At 30.5% G+C, this 12,317-nt stretch overlaps 1 long non-coding RNA gene across 1 annotated transcript; it reads right to left on the bottom strand.

Moving 5' to 3' along the window:
- Positions 1-603: 603 nt before the first annotated feature.
- LOC143559206 (uncharacterized) lies at positions 604-2,716 on the bottom strand. The gene is made up of 3 exons (XR_013139897.1): positions 2,123-2,716; positions 1,182-1,288; positions 604-1,049 (listed from the first exon to the last, which is right to left on the bottom strand). It is a non-coding gene; the product is annotated as an uncharacterized LOC143559206 (long non-coding RNA).
- Between the last annotated feature and the right edge of the window lie 9,601 nt (positions 2,717-12,317).

Raw genomic sequence — 12,317 nt, 5'->3', positions numbered from 1 at the left:
ATGGTCGCATAATATATCTATGAACAACTTAAACGTCCTAAAAAACATATTATGCCACTTTTAAAATGTTCTAACGCTTAGGAAAAAAATTAGAAGTCCTAATAAATCATATTATACAAACATTTTTTAAACGTCCACACACACAATTTTACTATACGATTATGGACATCTAAATATTGAAAGAAATAAAAGTTCATTATAACAAAAAAACTAAACATAAATAAGTTATATAATTATCAACATAAACTCTTGTAACATTCAACAAAAAAATTAAAAGCAATAAAAGAAACCAGCACCATAAAATCCCGAGTCATCATGCGTTCGTCCTTAATTCTCACGGGCTACCTACAAATAAACCATCCATGTATAAGCTTTAAGTTCCATGTTATTAAAATTATTCGTATCACAAGTTTAACCAACGATCAGAACTGAGCATGTAGGGTAAACGTGGTTGACAAACAATTCAAGTCTATGAACTGAACCATAATTTTAATAATAATTTTAAAATTGAAGAATCCCAAACATAAAAAAAATTTGAAAGAATTTCTTCATAAAAATATATATATTCATTTTTCGCAAACCAGAAACTAATCAGACCATCTATTCACCATCCCATTAACCAACGATCAGAATTGGCCCATGTAGAAAGCTATCATATTAAAACCACTATTCTTAATTTAGTCAAACTAATTCGTTTGTAAATAAAACTAGTATTTTACCACCGCGCGTTGTGGCGGAAACACAGTTTGGTTGCCAATCGGAAGTTCGTTAAGTTTCCATTCGCTTGACGCCGTGAGGAAAACGTATATTAAAAAAACTATTATCTCTTCACTAAAACTTTAGTTTTTGCAAATGTAGTTAGCAAAAAAAAAAACACAAATAAAACTTGAACTTTCGCGGTGCGAGTCTAATTTGGTAATAGCAAGTGGTTCAGGTCACCGACCCGAGTTGACCTGTTTAGGCAGACTTGATTTCAAGGTTCTTCCGTCCGGTTTAGTGGCTATAAAGCCAGTAAACCATGCCTCATCTTCATCCTTATCCTTACATATCTAAGTCAAATGAACCACAATAACATAAATAGGAATTCTAAAAAGTTATTGCAAAATTGACCAATTAAAGGCTGGAAGTAGTAATGCATAAGAATACATGTTGTAATTTAAAAGAGAAGTCTAATCTCTAACCTTTAAATCCTTAAAAATATGCAATCCAAAATTTGAATCAAGTCAAATACTTGAATCATGTCCTCTTATATTTTTAGAGGCTTCAACGAGTGGCTTTAACCTAATGTCTGCACAAATCAAACACTCGGTTATCAAAACAAAGCTGTAATACACCCATGATTCGTAATTGTTTCATACCCAATACTACATAAACGACTAAATACCGTTCATTCATAATTAGACCCGTTATCAAGTTCGTAGCAGACCCGTTTTTAAACTACCGTGTTGATTACTAATCTCAAAACCATAAACCGATCTGGTGGAAACCAAATTTAGATGATTAATGACACGTTAGCTTTGAAAATTAAATCGAGACCTGCATTCCATGCGCATTTACTTCTAGAGTTAACCAACTTTTTTACCAAATTACTAAATTGCCCCAGACCAGTTTAACAAATCTGAATAGACAAACTGAATGTGCTATAAAATTTCTGCAACTGGATTCACAAAAACCAGATTCCTCATGTTGTGCAAACAAATTTTCATACTTGCATGTCAAGATAGTCGAATATTTGTCAAAGGGGCAATGGTCACAGCCAAATACATCCACTCACGCCTTAAAAACAATAATTAACATCAATGGATACAGTTATACAACAACTTATAATTAAAAACATACAAAATGAGTATTATGTTTGGTTTGACCCTTTCCTTTTAAGCTGCTGTTTTATATCCATTTAAACAAAGTAAGGTACCGTTAGAAAGGTTTGAAAAAACAGTGTATTAATACCATTGTAGCTATAGAGTGCAAGAGACTATTCAATTATCTAATAACGCTAAAGTTTGCTTAAATGAATAGACTATAATTAAAATGAAAACTTGGTAAATCCATACACCATACAGTAGTTGAATTAGAAACAAATAATGAAACTATGTTTTTTAATATATAAAAAGATGATTACCTTAGATGATTTCTGGGACATGAAGTCGGTTGTTGTTGAGTTTGTCTATTCATTTGTTCGAAAGGTTTCATCTGCATATATGAACAGAAATTAACAAAAGGAAAAATAAGCCAAAAGACAGCAGAATTTGAAAGCTAAGAAAAAAAGTTGACACTAAATAAAGTCTTCAGTAAAAGTGAGGAATGAGCTCAATACCATACCGGTACCGATCTCTATTTTCTTAAAAAGTTGGTTATGGTACCCATACCTAAAATGCTCGGTTCGGTACCGGTATGGTACTCTACTAACATATCGATACCGAACCATACCAGTATCGATCCCAAAACATCAATAATTGGTACCGAAGCGATACAGACGGTGCCCGGTTAAGCCCGGTACCAGGTACCATTTGCTCAATCCTAGTTAAGATCAAGCTTTTGGATTAGGATCAGAACCATCATTTATGCTGGCTAATTCAAGCTTAAAAAAGTAAAACCAATAACAAATGAAACTTTTAATAGAATGAACCATGATTTATAATTGTTTAAGGTCTTCACCCCCTATTAAAAAACCCTAATTTTCCAACATCGATGATTTAGATCTAAAACTTTGACATTTCAGTACTAAATCTAATTGACTAATTGGGGATTTCACGATTGGTATCCGGGTATGGTGACCCATTTAACCCACAAGGCTAAATCAATGAGAACGAAGGTGGGTGATCGAGTCTTAGTTGTTGCCTCAAATATAGTTGGTTTGGTTATTGAGCATGAGTCATGATAGAAAGCTCGAGATGAGCTTAGGTGTGTTTAAGGTTTTTTCTTAAAATTAATGTAGAAAAATATTTACAAATGTATATATATTAATTATTAGTAAATAATAAATGAACCATTCCCAAACTTAACTCGTGCTTGAAATAAAGACCCATGAGTCAAGTAGGAGCTTAGTCGGGCACGACTCATTTACACTCCTCGTTAAAGATTAAAGATGGTGATTGTTGGTCGACCATGGCTAGTATTTGTCTACATGGGTTACTTATAATAATACTCTAGCGAATAAGCGTCCTATAAAACAGATGTTTTATGACTCAAATATCAAATGTCCTATTAAGGTGTATTATAATAACACCACAATGATTAAGAGTCTTATAAAGGTTAAAAGTGATAAGACCATAGTGTAAAATGTCCTATTAAGTTATGTTCTTACACGACATCAACTAGAAAGGGTCCTATAACACCGAACATTTATGACTTAACTACAAATGTCTAATTAACTTATGTTATAATAAACCTCCAGTGATCAAGGGTCCTATTACATTACTACATAATGAGACTCCAACAACTACATGTCTTATAGGTTACTTTATTAGGATTTAGATTTTAAGTGTCTTATTAAGTTATATGATAATACGACCCCAAAGAATCACCCATCCTATTAAATAACTTTTTAGGACACCGGTTTTGTGACGTACATTGTAAAAGGACCCCAAATGTTCATTTGTCCTATTAAATAGATTTTAAGTTCCTATTTTACAAGCGTCCCACACAAAAGGTCCTAAAAAGCCCTTTTTGTTGTAGTGCATGGTTATTATCATTATTTGTTATTTTCCTGTAAGACATTTATATTTTACGGTTATAAATTAAATATCAAATGTTTCATAACATCAACATTAATATCCTACTTTATAATTTCAGGTGAATGTCACGAGTTACACAACCTAATTTCAATTTTAATTCTACGAAAAATCCAAGATACGATGGTCATTGTCACAATATCGTTTTTCCGGTAACACCTTTAAAATTTTTCGGTTATTAATTATAATTAAAATAATTCATAATATCAACATTAATATTCGATTTTATTATTTTCAGGTTATTGTCCTACACATATTATCCAATTTCACGGATTGAGGATGACTTTATAAGATGTAATTTTTTATATTGATGTATATATATTTTTGAATAGTCATGTATATTCATTTTCATATAAGAAATTATTCATGTATATCGGAGATACCTTGATGTATATTTTTTTTCGGCGTGCGTTAATAAAATACATATTTAATTATCCCATTAATACAATTTATTTAGTTTGACTTTCCTTAATTGTTTAAATAATCGAATTAACATCAATATTGTAATTTATATACTTTAATACTTTAATTATCCCATTATCACACTTTAATTAACATCAATATTGAATATTGACTTTCCTTATAAATAATTATTCATAATAATAACTATGATTTGACTACAATATATTATTTTATATAGATTTAAATTTTGACTATATTTTAAAACATAACTTATATTACCGTATTTTGATAATTTACAAAACTATTTTTTTAATTAACCAAATTAACATGACTATTGTAATTTATATAATTTAATTATCCCATTATCACATTTTATATATATTGACTTTTCTTAATTTTTAAAGATACTGATTTTAAAAATTAACTTGATTTCACCTAAGTCAAATCTAATATGAGTTTACCGATTACCATTTATATGTAATCGTTTTCACCATTCATTAAGGTAAATCGTTTTAAATATAAAAAACATTTACATATTTATAGTAATTTGTTACTACCATTTATAATATAATTATTGTATTTTCTTTTATATAAAAATTTAAATCCGAACGAATTATAAATTAATTCAAAATGATTTCACCCAAGTCAATTTTAATATGAGTTTACCATAATTGTATATAAGTTTACTAATAAGTTCACTAATTTACATAAATAAGTAAATGGAGGTCTCGAATTTATCTATGATATTTCTCTACATTTTTGGTATATTATATAAATTTGAATTCTAATTAATGCCCATAATAATGGTTTGACCAACATTTACATTGAATATATATCAACAGGTTTCGATTTAAATCCTATTTTGATTTAAACCATTCATATTGGTTTACATATTTAGATTTATACACATTTAAGAATCCCATTAAGGCAATTTATAAAGTTTGACATTCCTTTTTTTTTTAAAAACCGAATGAACAACATTTTTTATGTTTTTTATTCTTTCCATTTTTATAAACTCATTCCTTAATATGGTTTGACCAAAATAATAACTTAATTATCTCATTATTATAATTTATATGGTTTGACTTTCTTTATGTGTTAAAAAAACCAAATGAAGAAGTTATAAATTAAACAAATTTCCGAACGATTTAAGTATTTGACCTTTCACATTTAATCGTTTTTGACCATTCATATTAAATCGTTTAAAATTTGAATTAAATTTACATTGTCAATATAACTTTCTAGAAATATATCAACATGATTTAAGTACTTTTAAATTTATGATTTGCACTCGCAAATTATGTCCATATAAAATTAACCTACATTTATTTTGACTATTGTAACGTTTTTAATTAAATATTCCCTTACAATCCATAATTATGTTATTAAGAGTTACTAATAATGTTGAAGATAGTAACCATAAATTTTTTAATGGTCTTCAAGTGAAGCATAATTTATGCATGTTTATACATATATTTGTGTATTTATCAATAATAATAAACTAAAATTTAATTATGTTTTAACCGAAATCAAATAATTAATTTGTATTAATTGTGTTAAGTTTGCTTCAAGCAAAAGAAAAAAAACAGTGGATGCATTTTGGATTTTAAAAAATACATATATATTATGTTGACATTTTGAAGACAAAATATGAAAATTTAAAATTAAAAGTAGACATTTTAATTCAAACATGGTTTGTTAATTTTTTTTCAAGACGGTAGGTTACTAACTATAAATTTTTCAAGATGGTAATATTTAATTCAAACATGGTTGTAATAAATGTTTTAAATTAATGTGCAAATAAACACGGGTACTATCTTAGACTAATAAATATTAAAATTATTGATATGTAATAAATGTCTTATATATAGTTCATCATCTGAATCAACATTGAGATAAAAGTTTTTTTGAATTGACATTGTAGAATTGTTTTATTGATTTGGAGCCTAATTTCCTTTGTTTGCTTATTATTGTACTAATGATATAAGTTATAAAGTATATTAGCTTTTCATTTATCTTTGTTTGTCTTTGTATGTTTTTGTATTTGATTCAAATAAGTTATGATATCTTCTAATTCATGTAAAAGTATCATTTATTTATAAGTACAACATTTGCATTTCATTAAATTTATATGATGTTACAAATATATTATGTTTTTAAATATGTTCCACCGTGTGTAACACGAGTACTATCATAAATCAATATTGGAATCCAGTGATCTGTTTCTTTTAGCAGATTCGGATCACTAGAAGCTTGCTAATGTCATAAAAGAAATGGCACATTTGGATTTGGAAAATGAAGTTAGTGAGAAGGTAAAATGGTTGTTAAGGTGTGAGAACTATGAGTCAAATTTTGATGATCTTCCAAACTCTTTGGAATCTAAAGATAAAGTTTAAGGTAACACCAATAACTTAGTTATGTAGTTGATTACACTAATTTTTTTACTTTCATTGTTTACTTTGTGTTTTCTATTTAATTTATTAGTTTAGTTCATAACTAGAAACTTCCAAAAACATACAATAAACTTCTATAATCGTTTATTTGTTTGTCAAGTTGTGAAGGTAATTTGCTTTTTTTGGTGAAATTTTGAGGATGTTGATGGTTGGTAAATTTGACTCCGATATGTTTAGATCTTCTTTTGGTCTCTCCTTTTCATGTGTATATTTAGTTTGTCTTATTTTAATCTTGTATTAATACAATATGAATGATCAATAGTTTGATGACCATTTTGTTGCATTTTTTTAATAGCATATGAATTTCTAAGATTGTAGTTATAAAGTTATGTTAAATTTTATGATTTTCTAAATTTTTCCTGTGAAATTTAATGATTTTGTATATTTATATGGTAATTATTACATTCACACATTTTGTTTTTAGTTTACATAATCTTCTAGATATTAATGTTAACATAAACACATTATGAAATACATTAAAATTTTAGTTTAATACTTAATTAATCAGGTTGCATGGTTTGTTTTGTTTTTCAGGTTCTATAACAATGCTTTCGTTTTTGGATGGAAATTTTTTAAGTTCAAACTGGGATAATACGATTTAAGTATTTTCATAACTTGGCTAATATAGACAAGTTTGTGTAACTATTAACTTTTTATTTGACAATGTTACTCTCTAATATTTTTTTTAGGCCATCCTAATGTTAATATATGGTTGTCTATTTATAAAACTTTATGGTTGTCTATATTGATTTTGTTATATATCTATTTTCAACTTGTGTGTAACACGGGTAATATCCTAGTTTTATAAATAAATTACCCGAATATGAAAACAGGTTGGGTTTTGGATATAAAATATTAGTTCGAAAACCCGAGTTGTTACAATATACTGCATATCTTCGCCTGATACAGACCTGGCGAAGTTATCCGACTTCACCACTTACTACCTTCGTCCAAACTATAACTTCTCCACTGCCTTAAAACATAAACATAACATAACAAACTAATGTATCAATTACAAACATGATAAACAAACATAAACCTATGAACTACTGGTAAAAACATGCACCAACAGTCTAGTTGCATGAACACACTCTCATAGTTTATAACTTGTACTAGATAACAATTAACGAGTAAAGTGCATTCTTCTTACTTTTGAGGAAACTTCTCATTTCCACATTAGGTAAGTTCAAACTTTTCACTACTTGTTTTCAGAGAGAAAACACAAGTGACTTGTCTAAGATTTTATAGTTTCATATATATATATATATATAGGATCAGGATCATGAGAGAACCTTTTTGAAATTGAGAACCATGAGAACCATTTTGGACCACAAAAAACTCAAAAATAAAAAAAAACATAAAATAAAATAAAACACAAAAATAAAAAAAGTACAAAAACCAAAATTCTTATTTTATCATCCCGGTTTCATAAAAAAAATAATAAAAAAAAACTCGGTTTAGCTAAATTATATACGCCTATGTATAATATATACATATATGTACATTTACATGTTTTTTTTGTACACATGTGCATAATTTAAGATAAATGATACTGTACATATGTGTATATTACGTAACTAAAGATTAAATAAAATTATACATATGTGTATAATACAACGTTTTTTTTTCTATTTTTTCTATTTTTTTAATGAAACCGGAATGAAATATAAGAATTTTGGTTTTTTTACTTTTTTAAGTTTTTTATTATTTTTTGTTTTATGATTTTTTTAAATATTTTTTCTAAAGGTGTTTTTAGTGGTCCAAAATGGTTTTCAAAGTTCTCAATTTGCAAAGGGTTCTCTTAAGATCCTTACCCTATATATATATATATCACAAGTTTATACTAGATGCTTTATATCATGAATGTTCTTTCACTCTTTGAACCAATAAGATGGGATCACAATGTAATATTGAGTAGTAATACTGGATTTGACAAACCCCACCGGGCTAGTCATGCTAGCAAGACTGGGAGTCGAACGGGTTTAATGTTGACCTAACTTTTATGTCAGTGTATATGATATACCTAGTATAAGGCAAACAACATAACTATCAGCTTCGGTTCTACCGTCCAGTAGCTTGTAAATGGGCTAGCTACCTTGATATATTTGAGTGTGTTGAATCATACTACTTTTTTATAGAACTTATGAACTCACCACCTCATGTTGACACTTGAGTATTTATACTTACCATGTTGTTAGGTACAATGTTGGATCGTGTAGCATGCATTGCTTTGGATTCACATATTTTATTATACAATCATTTTGTTTACTTTAATTGAGATGGGTTGTGCATTGTTTGAGCACATTGTTTATTATGTTTCGAATTATTTATTTAACGCTTCCACAAACCTTTTAACTGTTTGGTTACATTTTGTTTCTCATGTTTTGATGAGACTTAAATGGTGCTTTACATAATTTAAATGGTTGTTAGGTATAATAAATGAGCTAGATCCTGATATGTCACGCGACTCGCGGTAAAACCCCATTAGTTAAAATTTGAGGGTGTGACAACTTGCCAAACATCCTCGTCTACATAAATGTGTTGCTATCGATACACCACCCAAGTAGTGTATATCACGGTCTTGTCACAAGATGCTAGTCCTATGAGTCATACAGTTCGTATTGATTGACGAAATAGGGATACAATGGTTATATCGCTGTTAAAAGTCATTTTTTATCGGGTAGTGTTTTCTCATTGACAGTATAATGTTGGTGAAGCACCCTCTCATACAGTTCATATGGTCATCTTAGCACTCTTATATGACTTGTATGCCATATTGTTGTCACGACAGTCATTTTTAATCGGGTAAAACTTTCATGCTGGCGTATGATACCGGCGCAACACTCTCTCATACATGTTGTATGGCCATATTATCCCTCTCATATTGGCCGTATGACTCATACTAGCCTTGTAATACGGTCGATATAGGATTGGTATATGATAAACATGTCATATTGTCGTTGGTGTATAAAAATAGTCGTCTTCTACCACCATTTAAGTCTTGCGTTGACCATCAAATGTCAACCATATTTTACCACCTATGTTAATTGAACCCAAACCCTAAACACATGATTCCTTCTATTGTGGTACAACAAAATCCTAAAAACGAAGAAGAGAATAATAAAGTGCATGAAAAACCAACAAAAGAGAAAAGGGAATGCTGATGTGAAACTAAATATATTGTGGGGAGAGGGTATACTTATGTTGCTACAACGGATATAGAGACAATGAAGGTATGACGGCCAAAAGTATGATACTAACAGAGATCCTAACCTTCTAAGATCAAAGAACACAACCGGTTAGTGTCACCGCAGGAGGGGATCTCATGCGATCAGCCTCCAGCGAGAGAATTAATAATTTGATACGAGTAAGAGGTGATAAGAGAGTAAGTACGAAGAGAGAGTAAAGAGAATACGAAGAGAGTGAATGAATAATACCGTTGGTGACGTTCTCCTTTTATAGGCAATGCAGAAGCTTCTTTGGGGAAGCTTAAGCTTTTTAGAGGGAAAGGGTCAACTCCTGTTTCCGCATGTTCAAACAAGTCATACCATTTTTGTGTAAGTTGTTATCTGCTTTTGTTCAGCTGTGTCCATATTTGTGCTTTATGGCATATTTCAGCTTTATGTCACATCATAGATTACTTTTCTGAGATTTACTATGAGATTCCCTAGTCAACTTAGAAGCTTTGAAGTTGAAGATTCGATCTCCCTAGCTTAGCAGCTTGTGCTTGTTGTTTCTTAGCTTCTAAGTTTCCCTAGCTTATCGATAGGTAAGGGTATCCACGTCATTAGCCCCTAGTCAGAAGTATTCGGATTGAAATGATAAATCTTGTGACTTAACTCACTTTCTTCGTGTCATTCCCCCTGGGTGTTTAATGCTTTTGAGCTCAGCGTCGTGCCTCTTAATAGACCAACGCATATACCCATTTTGCTGTTTGTGGCTTGTTTACTAGAAGCCCAAGAGCTGGAAAGTGTTTCTTTGTCGTGTGGTCTAGAAGCTAGAAGCTTCTCGTGCTGAAATTTATATTGTTATGCTTATTTTATATTGGTGGTTGCTCCTATAATAATTGACTGATTTGACGCTTACTGTAGGAGCTCATTATTTCCCTAAAGTAATAGCTGGCACCTAAAATTAATCTCAGCCTTCCACCTGCCCCTAAAATTTAGGGATTTGAAATTCAAAAAATCCTCTTCATGTAAACCCCATAAACCGTGACATTGCAACTTCTCCCTCTTTTTTGCAATTAATCTTCCAGATAATCCATAGGTCTTCGGAGATTTCCCGCTTTTTCCCCTTTAAAAGGGTACGATCGTAATTTCTTCTAATTTATTCGATCAATTCAATCTTCGATTTCATTTTTACAAGTTGTTTTTAACGTATTGGAGTATCATAGCGTCTACTTGGTCAATTGGCTCATGTTGGTGTCGCTTAGATCTTACATTTTAAGATTGTTTGTCGTACCCTCGGTTAACCTACCTTATCCATGTATTGAAAGTTTTTAAACTTGCTTAGAACAATAATTGGTTCACCGTTGAGAAGACCCGTTGTGAAATTGGCCTTATTTCGAGCACTGTTGGTCATATCTCCTCTTGGAAGGATAAGTTTTTCTTTGTGTCAGCCTTGATTTTACCCTTTTCTCATGTTTGGTGTAAACATGACCTTGGTTTGAACCCTCCCGAGCCCAAGGTCAAGGACCTCGATGTTGTGTTCCTAGCTTCAAGTCATGTCTTTTAAACTTCGATCCTTCCCCAGAGGATTATAACAGAGCTTCCTAACCTGTTGAGATCAAAGAACACAACCGGTTAGTCTCACCGTAGGAGGGGATCTCCTGCAATCAGCCTCTGGTGTGAAAATCAGTAATTTGATACGAGTAAGAGGTGATTAGAGAGTAAGTATGAAGAAAGAGTGAGAGAATAGGATGCGAGTGAATGAATAATACCGTTGGTGAAGTTCTTCTTTTATAGTCAATGTGGAAGCTTCTTTGGGGAAGCTTAAGCTACTTAAGGAGAAAAAGTCAACTCCTCTTTTAGCATGTTCAGACAAGTCATACCGTTTTTATGTAACTTGTTAGCTATTTTTTTATATCATGTCAAAATTTGTGCTTTATGGTGGATTTCAACTTTATATCACATCAGAGATAACTAGTCTGTTAGTACATGATTTTGCGTCTCGAGTCTTTGTAATTATCATTAATGTATTTATCGTTTATTTAATGTAATATTTATTAAGATATTGAGCTACTTTGTTAAGGTAGTCGCCTAGTTCGTTAAGGATGTTTAACGAACTAGACTATAATTTATGTTCCCTCCTGATTCGTTAAGGATGTTTAACGAATTAGGGGGTGATTCGTTATGTTTGTTCATTTAATGTAATGTAACGAAGTGGGTGGCTAGTTCCTTACGGAATATGTAACGAACTAGACCCATCTTCTATATATAGTGGTTCTATCCACTGTTAACTTATATATCGAACCTCTACCAAACTCCTCTCTCAAGCTTCATCTTAATATTATACATACACACACACACATGTGTGTGTATATATATATATATCTAATACATAACATTAAAGTATAATCAATCTAGAGCATCATGAGCTAGATCCGTTATATAGTTGATTAGATCTGAGATCTGTTAGGTCTTCACAAGTGGTATCAGAGCTTTCGGTTGCTCGATTGCTCATGATTTGAGTGTTAATTTGCTAGTAGAGGACTGTTAATTGTTAAGTT

The sequence above is a fragment of the Bidens hawaiensis genome, unplaced genomic scaffold (assembly GCF_021521415.1).
Source record: "Bidens hawaiensis isolate Kalapana, Puna unplaced genomic scaffold, B.hawaiensis_p1.1 tig00001088_1, whole genome shotgun sequence".
Lineage (NCBI taxonomy): Eukaryota > Viridiplantae > Streptophyta > Magnoliopsida > Asterales > Asteraceae > Bidens > Bidens hawaiensis.
This window is presented reverse-complemented; position numbering and strand designations above follow the sequence as displayed.